We start from the raw sequence: 15,304 nt of genomic DNA on the forward strand, positions 1-15,304 counted from the left end.
CATCCCTAAAGCTAAACAGGGATACACCATGGCGCAATGTGGTATGGGTGATATTGCATTTTCATTTCTCAGTTGTGTTTTGAAGATAAACACAAGAATAAGTGATATGAGTGCCAATGAGACAACTGTCAAGCCAAGTCACAATTTATAAAAGTAAATCAGTATAGGTCAAAGTACGGTATTCAATACGGAGCTTTCACTCACATCGCACAGGATTAGCAATAATTAGTCTGTTTCATCTTCTTTTTGTCGATAACCTACAATTTTGTTTGCTTCTCTTTAAACAAAAGACTTGCAATTGATTTATTTTTCATTATTCTTTAAATGAGTTTTAACAAACGTTTGTTACAGTTTTAACGGATGAATGTTTCCATTTATTCTGTTTAGCATGCCTCTGTTTTTGACTTTCCAAATTTTGTCCTCGACCTATGACTTGCATCACTGGGAACATGGATTGTCTCTGGTTGTCTGTCAGTGGAGACTCTGAGATTGATTAAAAGAATAAATCGTCATTTTCAATTTTATAGGAGTTATCGGACTAATTGTTTAATTTAGTATTTCAACAATGACACCTTGTGGACGCATATCTTCTGAGAATTTATTACAAAAAGCTTGCCGACTTGTTAGAATTATTTGCCTTCATGTGTACAAGTAGTTTTCTATATGGAACCGCACATATTGATCAGATAATTTTTTTTCTGAGTTTTTGATAATATTTTGGTGTATTGAAACAATGGTACGTTTTAATCCTAAAAGAGGGGCGAAAGATACCAAAGGGACAGTCAAACTAATAAATCTAAAACAAACTGACAACGCAATGGCTAAAAATGAAAAAGACAAACAAACAACAGCACACACGACACAACATAGAAAACTAAAGAATAAACAACACGAACCCCACTCTCCTGACAATTTCGAACAGACTGTTGTACCAAAAGGCAACTCCTCTTAGACTGTTTTACACAAACCTCGAATACTTAGTAGCTATGTGTGTTTATAAATATGACAATTAGTTTCATTTAGTTTTTTCAATCATGATAGTCTTGGACACAGTTGTTACTCTTTGTGAATACTATATATTATAGTATTGTTAATATTTGAATTTTTATTTAAATTGTTAGTTTATACAAGGTTTTTTTATATCAGTAAATCTTCTTTAATACTAGTGTCAGAAAAAAACTGTGTTATAAAATACTTACTAAGACACAGTGTAATCCTAATATTTAACCCATTATGCAATTATTAAAGTGATCCTCTTCATGTATTACTGCCTTTCTGAATAAAATGTGTAACTATATCTTTTTTGTACTAATTTCGGAAATTTTAGAAATATATTTTCTTATGGGTAAATGATCTTCATATGAGCTACTTCGGATAAAAATCGACTTGCTTCAAATGAATATCAATTCTCATGTTATATAAAAAAGGAGATGTGGTATAATTGCCAATTAAAAAACTCTCCACAAGAGACCAAATGACACAGAAATTACCAACTATATGTCATCGTACAGCCTTCATCAAGGAGCAAAGCTCACACCGCATAGTCAGCTATAAAAGGCCCCGAAATGACAAATGTAAATCAATTCAAACAAGATATCAACGGTTTAATTGATGTTAACCTATTCCGGGTTAAAATTGAGTTGTTATGACAACCCTACAAGATAAACCAACATACATCTTTATTACGTATTTGAATGTTCCAAAATCAACCAAAGGCTTATAAACGGACGTGTATAGGACGCATAAACTATAAAAATATGTTCGATGAAATAAACAAACAGGACTAAAAATCACATTTAGTTGTGTTAACTCTTAACTTTCATCTACAATTTTACTTACATCATGTACATGGAGAATCAAGATAACTAATCGTGTTCTAATATACACCCATTGGGTTGTTTTCATAAACGTTTTTTGAACTGCTCTATTCTAAAAACAGATTTTGACAATTTTACCTTAAAGCAAAGATTGACAGGTTTTCCCTAGAGCAAATTCTGAAAATTCTATCTAGGAGCAAAGCTGGACAAGGTTACCCTAGATCAGATTCTGACTACTCTACCTTAGAGCAAATATATATTGACAGGTTTTTCCTAGAGCAAATTTTGACAATTCAATTGTTGGAAAAGTTACCCTAGATCAGATTCTTACCATTCTACCTTATGGCAAAGTAAAACAAGTTTAGTTTAGAACGAATTCTAACAATTCTACCTTTTTTGTTTGACAAGTTTACCCTAGATTTTAACAGTTCTGTCTTATAGCAATATTAAGCAACTTTACGTTATATCAGATTCTGAGAGTTCTACCTTAGAACAAAATTGGACAGGTTTACACATATTCTGACTGTTCTTCTTTAAACCAAAGTTGACCAACGAACATATTATGACATCTAGAGCAAAGTAATGAATGAATGAATTTTATTTCTCATAAACTACAAAGTACATAGTTACAGATACTATATATATAAACAATTACATTAAATATTAAAGCACATGTGAACAATACAAACATAAACATTAAATTACAAACAAACCAGGAGGAGTGACCCTCACAATTATAATACAAGTTTACCTTACAACAAAGTTTGACAAGTTTACCCTAGAAAAAAATCTGTTAGTTCTATCTTCGATTAAAGTTTGACAAGTTTATCCTTTAACATATTCTATAGTTCTACATAAGAGCAAAGTAAAACAAATCCACCTTAGAACTTATTCTGAAAGGTATAACTAATAACAAGGTCAACAAGTTTATATCATTACGAATTCTGACACTTCTACCTTAAAGCAAATTTTGACAAGTTTACTCTAAATCAGATTCTGACAATTTTACCTTAGAACAGAGCTGGACAAGTTTACCCAAGATAAGAATCCGACAGTTCTACATGAAAGCAAAGTTGGACCCGTCAATCCCTAGAACAGATTCTTGCAAACAAAATCACCCTAGAAAATATTCTGACAATTCAACCTTAGAGCAAAGTAAAACAAGTTTACTCAAAACAATTTCTGACATTTCTACCTTAAAGCAAAGTACCACAAATTTACCCTTAAACAATTTCTGAAATGTCTACCCTAGAACATATTTTACCATTTCTATTTTAAAGCAAAGTTGAACAAGTTTACCCTAGAACACATTATGACAGTTCTACCTTAGGAGTAAAGTAAAACAAGTTTACCATAGAGCAAAGTAAAACAAGTTTACCTTAGATCATAGTAAAACAAGTTTACCTTTGAATATATTCTTACCAACATGTTTAAGGCCGTTAGTTTTTAGTTTGAATTGTTTTACATTGTCTTATCGGGGCCTTTTATAGCTGACTATGCGGTATGGGCTTTGCTCATTGTTGAAGGCCTTACGATGACCCATAGTTGTTTATGTCTTTGTCATTTTGGTCTTTTGTGGATAGTTGTCTCGCTAGCAATCATACAACATCTTTTTTTTTATATACCATGGATCAGGTTCTGAAAGCTCTACCTTACAAATCAAGTTTACCCTAGGTCAAGTTCTGGCAGTTCCACCTTACAGGAACGTTTGACAAGCTTACTCTAGATCAAATTCTGACAATTCTAACCTTAGAATAAAGTAAAACAAGTTTACCCTAGAACTTTTCAGAAAGTTCTACCTGAGAGCAAAGTAAAACAAGATCACCTTAGAAAACTTCTGACAGTTTCCTTAGAGAAAAATAAAACAAGTTTACCCAATAACAGATTCTTGCACGCTTGAATTATAGCAAATTTGGATACGTTTACCTTATAACAAATACTGCAGTTCTAACTCGACGCAAAGTAAAACAAGAACACACTAGAACAGATTTTGACACTTCGACCTTATAGCAAAGTAAAACAAGTTTACCCTAGAACTACTTTTGACAGTTTTACCTTATAACAGATTTTGACAAATTTACCCAATAACAGATTCTGACAGTCTTACCTTAGAGCATAGTTGAACAAGCTAATCCAAAATCATCTTCGTACAATTTTATTTTGGGGCAAAGTTGGACAAGTTTACCATATATCAGATTTTGAGAGTTCTACCTTCGAGAAAAACTTGAGAAGTTTACACTGGACCAGACTCTGACAGTTCTACCTTGGAGACAGGCAAAACAAGTTTACCTTATAACAAATTATGCAGTTCTACCTTTAAACAAAGTAAAACAAAAACAAACTAGAACAGATTTTGACACTTCGTCCTTAGAGAAAAGTAAAACAGGTTTCCCCTAGAACAGATTATTAAGTTCTACCTTATAGCAAAGTAAAGCAAGTTTACCCTAGAACTAATTATGAGTTCAATCTTATAGCAAAGTAAAGTTAGTTTACCATATAACTAATTATGAAAGTTCTTCATGTATCCTAGAGAAAATGCAGACAAATTTACCCTAGAACAGATTCTGACAGATCTACCTGAGTGCAAAGTTAGACAAGTTTACCATAACTCAGAGTCTGACAATTTTACAAGAGAAAAAGGAAAACAAGATTACCCTAGAACAGATTCTGATAGTTCTACCTGACAACAAAGTTCGACATGTTTACCATAGATCAGATTCTGACAGTTCTACCTTATAGCAATGTAAAGCAAGTTTACCCTAGAACAAATTCTGACAGTACTACAGTATAGCAAAATTGAACAAGTTTACCCTAGATCAAATTCTGACAGATCAACATTATAGCAAAGTAAAATAGGTTTACTCTAGATCAAATTCTGACAATTGTACATTAGAGCAAAGGTGGACATGTTTACCCTAGATCAGATTCTCATAGTTTTCCCTAAGAGCAAAGTAAAACAAGTTTCCCCTAGAAAATATTGTGACAGTTCTAACATCTAGCAAAGTAAAACAAATTAAGCCTAGAACAGATCCTGGTAGTTCTACCTCAGAGCAAAGTAAAAAAAACAGCACTCTAGATAAGATTCTGACATTTCTACCTTAGCAAGTAAAACGCTAGCTTAAGAGTGGCAGCAGTTCATTCCATTATTGAAATTGAGCTCCTTCTAAATCTTCACGCGTACTTGAAAATTCGACATTTAAGTCCACCGTAATTCCTCTAATAGCGTTGCCGAAGATATTGAATATATACTTTTCACCTTTATTGACGAGCTTTCGAATGACGTATAAAGTATATCTATAATAAGAGGCATATACAGCGGTAAACTTTACAGGTCTATATTGTTCTGCCCATTTGCCCAAGATGTAATGTGTATATTGTTCTATTTAATATGTTCAAATGAATCGGATGTAAAAATGTTTAAAATGTATAATGCTTTTTTTAATTTCCGTTTTTTATCGAGTTAAATTGAGAACTGTGTTTGATACTGTCAATGTCTTCCTTGTTGCTGATCGACCATGGTGTTGACATCTATTGTATGTAGCATCATCTTGCTTATAAAGAGGAATGCTGGTATTCCTACAACTGCAACTTGTAATGCTGTTCAAAGGTAATTACTAATTACAATAGTAAAGCAATATTGAGTATTTTAGAAATAGAGATGTTTAAAACTGGACTTTCATTCATTTTTTTTCGTGTAGACTCTGAATTATGTCACCTTAGGTTGTTTTATATAACCTCTATAAACATAAAGAATCATTGACTAAATTAACAGTTTATTTAGAATGCAGGATCACTACGCATAGCTATTCTTAATGTATGTGTTCCTTAAACTTATATTTCACTAAGAACTCCCTTAACGTAACATTATTAAGTCGTGTGCATACAATTACTTATGTCTACTTAAATCATAACCTTTCTATAATTACCATATGGTTTATCATTGCATGAACACATCTGTGTAAAAATGTTTGATTATTTATATTGATTCAACGATACTGGATACAATTAGTGTACGTATCCCCCAAAAATGACAATTTGGCCCTTACGGTCGTTTTGTTGGATGAACATGGACAGAAACATTTATTTGTAATCCACAAGTTTAGCTAGTTCAACGTTCGTGGGTGTCGCTGGATGGAGAGGTTTGTTTAATTTCTGGAGACAACAATATATGTATTTCTTTAAAATAACATGATACAGTATTTTTAAAATGAACACTTTTTATCACTTCCCTTTTACAACAGTTATAAAGGGGTACGATCAATGTTCTATGATGTATTATAAAAACAAATGGATATATCAAACGGGATGTATTAGAATGTTCACGTTTTCCTGATTATTCCAATTAAAGATCAAGAAGATTTTAAAGATTTCAGTGGTGGTTTAAGAAGAGGACGTTCAGGATGTACCCCTTTAATGGAAAATATTTCATTTTTTAGCATCAAATTGTCCTCAACAAAATTGAGTTGCTTCACCTAGCTCTTATTTTGAAATTTTCGAAAACTAAGTCCATTTTGAAAATTCTGAATCCACCACCCTTTTTCACATATTTTTTTAGTTTTCATGAAAATACTGAATTTGAAGTTTTATGGATGTCTTTAAATCTATTTCATTCAAATAATCAATTATAAGATTTCGAGCGGCTAAATTTATTTTTTTGTATCTTCTTGACCCTAAACTAGTCTCCATGCTGCTCAAATATTGACATAGCCGATATTGTCACTTGAATAATCAAATTCATCCGTACCTTAAAATGAAGATTTGGCGCCACTGTGGTGAACAATAATAGAACAAGAAAAACTTACCAGCAGAATTAAACCTTTGATTAAGGCAATGTTACTTCTTATACATTATATGAGTCAAATGCTTCCGGTGATATCTTTTTTTTTACATTACCTTCAACAACGAGCACATCAGAGAAACAGGGCGTCAGTTAAAAAGGGGGGGGGGGGGGGGTATTTTAAGATATAAAAACTGATAAGTCGTTAAATAGACAAAACATTTTATATATCGTTTTATTTCTGACTTTTTGTTTTATCTAGAAAGTCCTATATATGATGAAAATAATGGATACTTTCGTTCTTATCCTTGATTTCAAGTGTTTATTAGAAATATAACAATTTCTATTTTTTTAAAGCTGATTATCATTACAGTTCACACTGTAATGTTATAAATACTTCTAACCGCACTCCGCAAATCAAAGTGATATTGCTCTACATACTTCGATCTGTTCAATTTGATATAAATCTATTGTATATTGTTTTTGATTTCCGTTTCAGATTTAACGATAGCTGCATGTAGAATTGGCAATAATTTCCTGGTTGCTGATTGATTATGTTGACTATATTTATATGTTAATATCCATATCATGCATATGTTGATGAAATGGGGGAAAAACAAGCAAAATAGAAACAAACCTTTTGTGAACCAATCCATTATTGCTTCGTGTAGTATTTTTCAAACTTGTAAACACATTAAGTAGCATATTTACCTGACGATATCGGGATATATGTATTTAGTCGGATCTTAACATGTACTTGTTATTTGTTTACAAACCGGTATTGATAAAAATATTAAACAAACAGATGTCGAAATGTTCAGGACTTAATTAAATATGTCTTTGGGTAAGATGATGCAAGCATACGATTTTTATTGCATCTTACACTTTGAGAAGCAAATAATCTGTAGCTATATTATGTAAAAACGTTAATTATGAGCTATGAAAGTCAAGTGGCAACAGCATTTTTCTGAGGAAGTTTTAAAAAATTTAAAAAAACATTTTTTACAGTGGGTTAGCTTTCATTAGTCTTCACTATCCTATAGATAAACAAGTTTTGTTTATATCTATAAATTAGAATCTTCATTAAAGTTGGAGCACGAATGTACAGTTAATTAATTATATTGATGTGCCATTTGTATGCAAGAGTGACATTCCTTTGTATTATTTGCCGATTCGAAAACAAGTTATGCGAGTATTGTCTCCCTTTAACAGGTTCATTATTTTATACTTAAGAATAGCTAGGTTTCTGATATAATCTTAAATAATTACAAAATGTATCAATTCTATTTATTTCAGTTTTTGTTATTGGTGTATCAAAAAAATTGATGTACGAATATAATTTCATAAATTTGAAACGTTTAAAATAATAACATACCAATATAAAAAACCGTTCATCATTTTTTTTTTAATTGTAGCTTATTTTACGTTAAAACAATTTTCCGCTATAAACGAATGTTACATTATACAAATATAAGGACTTTGTTAGCTAAATCTACTAATCTAATTAGATATTATGAATTTTTATTACAATAAAATAATATGCTTCTTTAAGTGGTTTATTTGGGGTAAAGATGAACAATATATCTACCGTTGTTTGCATTTAGATTGTGAACTTTGTTTTGAATAATACTCGATTATTTTTTTTTTGATAATTTTACTCGATTTTTTTTTTGCATTATACATTATTAATTTATGTGCAAATGCAAATAAATTTCGTACCCCCCCCCCCCCCCCCCCCATGTATAAATAACCAAATCGTTAACTGAGCATCCAGTGTCTATACCCGATTATATACCAGCCCGGTGCAGAGCTTAGTAACACACATATTTTTGATAAATACATGCAACAAAAGACAATAATCAGCGTATTTTTAGTTCATTTTGTTTATCCCAGAACTTCCACCGAAAGTAAGCTACGATTTGTTGTTCAGTATAACATTTTTTTAGATATTCGTCATTGCTGAAAAGCTTCATCGTTTTTTAACAGTCATAATGAAGCATTATGGACGCACAGTTTTCAGGTAAAAATGTTCAACACAGCCAAGTTCCAACCCTAGAAATGATCCTATTATCTGGATGTTGTCGTTGTCTGCTATCTTAAAACAAATTTCATTTTATAGTTTTCTAGCTTTTGTTTATATTTACATGAAGCTAACTTTGACAGTTTATTATCAAGTGGTTTTTTTAAAATTATTTTAATAACAAAACGGCAATACCTTAAATATTGAACACTCAAAAACGTATACAAAAATCAGTATACATTTCAGGCACATAGGTCCCTTTCAAATGCAACGTAGGAATTCAAACAAAGAGAAGTTATTACAAGTACGCTCAAAAATCAATTGAGTTCAAAACAAAACTATAAATTGATTGTGTTATACAAATATAACTGCACCACAATTGTCGTTAAAAATATATATTTTTTTCATATTGCAGCGCTTTGTCTGGTGGTAAACTAATCTACTTCCATGCTACTTTTTGCTGTGATAATTTTGAGAAGGTAGATGAGATTTGCCAAGGTAAAGCTTTTGTTCCTGTTAGTTGTTCTACAGGGAACCTTTATTTTGTCAATGGTTGTAGAACAATAAATGTGTATCTTATAATTCAGATAGTAATGTTTTTAAAATATATTAGTGTATTATAGTTTTTTGCCTCATAAACATTTCTTGAATTCATAAATTATCAAAGTATGAAAGACCTTACGATGACCTTTAGCTGTTTTATTTTGTCTATCTGTATCTTGCTAAGAGTTGTCTCATTGGCAATCACACAACATGATGATCATATTTTGTCTTATGACACAAATGATAACAAATCGAAAGTAAGAAGATATCAAAAAAGAAAAAATCAACACCACAAACTATAACCAATTACCTTAGGACATATTCAGTGCAAAGGAACACTCAAAAGGGCTCAAGCTTGGATGTTTCGTATACATATGGACAAAAGTAGACATGGAATTAATGACAAACAAATAATGTATGTTTTACTGCTTTCAATAAATAGCAAACATGGATATATAGCAATTCTTCCAACATCTGTTGAAATATCTATCTGATTTAAAAGCTTGTCTAAGATTGTCCAATTTGATTATGATGTTGAATGAAACAGATCCAAGACCATTTCTTTGTATTACTTCATGGCAAGTGGAATCTGTTTTGTCTTCTTAGGTTATGTACTAGATGGCAGTACACATTTGTCTTCATTTTCAAACTGGTGTTGTTATTTTGTTCTACTATCGTACCACCCTCAATGTTTGCAATTTTAATCTAAGAAAGCATTTACAATGTCTATCTAAACAAGCAGATGTCATATTTTGTTATATAAAGTTTTTGTCTGTTATTGATTGCGTGTTTGTGTTTCAAAAATAAACTTATGTTAAAGCGAAGTTAATTTAATAACATTAACGGTACCAATTTTGCTGCGACAGATGCACATTTCGACAATACATGTCTCTTCAGTGATGCTCGTGGCCAAAATATGTAAAATCCAAAGCTTATATAAAAGATGAAGAGCTATAATCCAAAAGTTCCAAAAAGTATAGCCAACTCCGTGAAAGGAATCAGAGCTTTGCATGAGGGAGATACATTCCTTAATTTATAATAAGTTTTAATATTTTGTAACAGCAAATTTAACAACACAAAAAAATCGGTATTTTCATGCTAGTACCGGAGTACTGGCTACTAGGCTGGTGATACCCTCGGGGTCTTACTGTCCACCAGCAGAGGCATCGACCTAAATGTAGTAATAACATTAACGGTACCAATTTTTCTGCACCAGATGCGCATTTCGACAATACATGTCTCTTCAGTGATGCTCGTGGCCAAAATATGTAAAATCCAAAGCTTATATAAAAGTTGAAGAGCTATAATCCAAAAGTTCCAAAAAGTATAGCCAAATCCGTGAAAGGAATCAGAGCTTTGCATGAGGGAGATACATTCCTTAATTTATAATAATTTTTAATATTTTGTAACAGCAAATTTAACAACACAAAAAAATCCGTATTTTCATGCCAGTACCGGAGTACTGGCTACTGGGCTGGTGATACCCTCGGGGATTAACAGTCCACCAGCAGAGGCATCGACCCAGTGGTAGTAATAACATTAACGGTACCAATTTTTCTGCACCAGATGCGCATTTCGACAATACATGTCTCTCTATGTTGTTTTAAAACGTGCTGCCATTTTGATTAAAGATATGAGTGTATACAATTGTGTTCTTTCCATTGCAGCGTGTAAAACAGGTTATATTTCACAGCAAGGAGGAATGTGTTATCCTTGTCCATATCCAACATTCGGATATCGATGTGCAAGTTTATGCAAATGCAAAGAAAGTCAAAGGTATTTTTAAAATAAAATTTGATAGTCAAATAATACATTTCACGCATTTTTTATTTTTCCAGATATTATTGTTTTTTTGTACCTTTTGGCATTCCATTGAAGTCATCATACACATTTGAAGATTATAACAATATTGTTCTTATCAAAACCAAAAAATGAGAAATAGAAATAAGATATCGTCGAAAGTAAAACAAAAACAAAAGTGTTTACTATCAGAGAGGAAAGAAATAAAAAAGGAAAGTAGTCTATAAACTACAAACAACAATTTAAAAAATATTATCAAAGTTTCCTACTACATGTACTAGGCCTAGTAAACTCAACCCCTTTGACGGTGTCCCTACTGACGATACTGTTCTCCCCGATTAGATGGTGTCACTAACCTAAGGAGTAAATATTTTGTTGTTGACATGAATTATACTTGACAAGGTCTTAATTAAACATCATTTGTACAAACTTTTTTTTGATAAAAAAAACTAAGGTTTTTCTATCAACGTTTAAGATTATCTGAGCTGTATTTGGCAAAATGTTTTGAGTTGTTTTCTTTGGGTGTCTTGATTTCCCTTCAACTTCAAACTTCATTTTGCCTTTTTAACTTTGTTTCCATCCGAGCGTCGCTGATAAGTCTTCTGTAGACGAAACACGCTTCTGGCGTACACAATTGCAAGCAGATTATGCATGATGTGTTTATTATCGATTTTAGGTTCTAGACACAAGTTTTATAGTTCAACAATACTTTGGGATTAAACAACATATGATGAAAATGCGTATACTTTGAATATTTTCATAATAAACAATAAGTCATATTAAGTACTACTTGCGTTCCGTAAAACAACAGACGGAAAGGAAACTAAATTGACAAGTCATAACAATTCATAATAGATGTTTAAGGGGAAAAACGAACATCAAACATTGTGGTTGATTTATCAATTTATTCCGTTTGTCTACATTACCACTTGTAATTTGTAAATACTTAAGACAAAAGCATTGTTCTTACTCATGTTACTCCAAGCAACTACAGAATTAACAATACATTATTTCGTAGCATTTCGTACCTTTTGAATGTTAATTTAAATTTTCTATAGATGCCATAATGTAGATGGATGTACATATTTGAAGGACAATCCAAGCACATCTGAGAAGTTGCAAACAACCATTTTGATAAAACAAGGTGATTTTAAGTTAGTCTTAATTTCATTTGCATATAGTGTCCATAACGCAAATCTATTTTAATCTTCTGTTGTGTAAAGGTTTGGCTGTAAGTATTAGTTGCGAAAATACTAAGCCGAGAAAGACCGTGTGTATTTACGTTCAATCCACCAAAATAAGAGTCTGTATTCAGAGAGTAATATAATGCAAATTGTAATATATGGGGTAAACCAAAAATAAAGATGTAAATACGATAAAAATATCAGGTCATTAGTTACGTTCCTTTCATGAAGAGACCCTTTTAATCAATCTTACATTTGTAGGTTTTAACTTCCAAATATTCCGTTTAACGATTTTTCAGAATTACTTAGAATAAATTCAACTTTCATAATCATTTGACTATTTTGTTTTTAGTCATCAGTTCTTTATACATGTATTCATTAATCTTACTCATTAAATAACTAACATGTATCTAGTATTTGTATATGTTGTTTTTCGTCACACATAATATCATTGAAGTAGGGAAATAAGAGTGACGCGCACTGAAATAACTTACTATTGCATTTCAGATCACGTTCAAACAACACATACAATGACAACAGAAGACGTATCCCTCACATCTCGGTTGGTTATAACATCTCCAAGAAAAGAAGAAGGTTTACATGGTTTAGGTGAATTTTCATTTTTTTTTAATGTTTAATTTGATCCATAAAAAACAACTAATGTATAACCTAATTTATGTTTATGTTGAAAACTGCAAAAAATCTGTACGGGGGGAGCATATATTGATCAGTTTTAGTTGGACCAACTAAATTTTTGGAAATTGAATAAACTGACAACGCCATGGCTAATAATGAAAAAAAACAGACAAATAAAAGTACAAATGACACAACATGACACAACATAGAAACGTAAAGACTAAACTATGTTAAACCCCATCAAAAACTAGGTGCACTGAATGATTAAGCAGATCCGGCTCCATATGTGGCGCCTGTCATGTTGCTCATGTTTTAACAAACCCGTTTAAAGTTCTGCATTCAAATATAGCGTTATACTAATTTAGATTGTTGACATCAATAACTAACTATCAATAGCAAATCATTGATATCTATGAATGTTTAAAACAAAATGGAAGATACAAATGTATCCGCGAGCAACTTTCGTTGTACAGTAACGCATAGTTGAAATTCATTTCATCAGTATGTTTAGTTATAACTTATTTAAATGATATATGTGATCCATAAATTAATGTACAATTGTTTTGTATGAATTGCGGAGACGGGTAATGTGTCCATGTCCTTACGTCGTAACTACAATCCCCTTCCCCTTCACAAATGTGACCTACCGAATTAGACTATTTACCGGATTTTTTTATCTCATAAGCAACACGACGGGTGCCACATATGGAGCAGGATCTGCTTACCCTTCCGGACCACCGGAGATCACTCCTAGTTTTTGGTGGGGTTCGTGTTGTTTCTTCTTCAGTATTCTATGATGTGTCGTGTGTACTATTGTTTTTCTGTTTGTCCTCCATTTTTATCCAAGGCGTAGTCAGTTTATTTTCGATTTATGAGTTTGACTGTCCCTCTGGAATCTTTCGTCCCTCTTTTGTAGTAAAATGAAAAATGTATAAACATCATTATGTAACTATTTAGAATAGATGGAATAGTAATCACAGTTATGTGTGCCGTAAAATGTTCATCAGTTGTACATTGCTTTAGTGATACTTTAAGTATTCGTTTCACATGTTTCAAGTAAGCATTTAAATATAGATTAGTCCATTGAAATACTTAACGGGTGAAATGACCAACAAAATTTCTAATACATAAAAAGTAGTATATTTTTATGTTAATGCGGTGGCAACGAATATACTCCGGATGCTTGATGAAATAAGAACACCATTTCATCTTACTAAAATGTCATATTGATGTTATAATATTTCCAGTGCCAATTATTTTGCACCAGATGCACATTTCGACAATTATGTTTCGTCAGTGATGCACGATGCGAAAATGTTTTAGTTTAATTAATGTATATATGTAAAACTTTACGATCAGTGGCTTATATATAATAACTATATAAAACAACATTTCAAGGTTACGGTATTCTAACATTGCTCCAAAAAACAAGATATGAAATCCTGTGACAGTGCCTTTTAATTAAGAAACAAAAACATGACAAACATTAATAAATTTTAAATTTTAACCATTTTATGTTTTATTGAATCTTTATTTTGGGAATGCTACTATCACACCATATACAACGACAACAAAAAAGAAAACAAGAAAAATACCATCGAGTTTGACTATATATATTAATATATGTCTGTTACAGTAATTGGATAGTGTAAACTTCCAACGAACACCATAAACCATTATGCCATTCAGCATACACCCTGTGTTACTACACCATACAAGTTACACTTTTGCACCCTGCACCTTACACATTATACCATTATGTAATTTAATTTCAAAGAAAGCGTGCGACTACAAAATTATCTATGCATTTAAAGAAACGAATTTTGATCACAATATTGTGAATTAACATATAAAATTAAAAAAATCGATTGCTCTGAATTTTTTGCATAGGTTAAAATGTCGTTTTACATTCATTCACACCACTCCCGATCGCACGGTACACCTTTACATCATTCCCCTTACACCATACACCATAGCATCACACTCCTTCTACCATTTCACCATATTCCATAAATCATTACACCGTACACGTTTGTTTGTTGTTGGTTTTCTTTTGGGAAGGAAGAGGGGGGGGGGGGGAGTTTACACAACTCAAGGGATGTACTTGTAAATCAAATGTTTTTTTTCTTATATACTGTGCATTTTTGATTCGTGTTACTTCAAGCAAATTCTTATTGTCTTGTAGGTTTAATAAATACAGAAGTTTTTATTTACTCCTTATGTGGAGTCAGCACTTTTCTGATACTCAGTTTTAGTATCGTGTGCCTGTGTGTCTACAACAAATCTAAAAAAACAAATGTTCATCAACATTTAGAAAACCAAAATACAGATGGTAATAACCGCCGAACTGACGTAGAGGATGTCTTGGAATTAAGTCAAAACATTTCAACAGACAAAGAAACAGGGCACGACTACGAAGAAATCGACGAGCGAAAAATGTCTGATTTCTTCGTATTATCATCTTTAGAACAAGAAAGTTTAAGTGATAATGACAATTCAAGTGAGTCATCGGATGGTATAAGGCTAC

This window comes from Mytilus edulis, chromosome 8 (genome assembly GCF_963676685.1).
Source record: "Mytilus edulis chromosome 8, xbMytEdul2.2, whole genome shotgun sequence".
Lineage (NCBI taxonomy): Eukaryota > Metazoa > Mollusca > Bivalvia > Mytilida > Mytilidae > Mytilus > Mytilus edulis.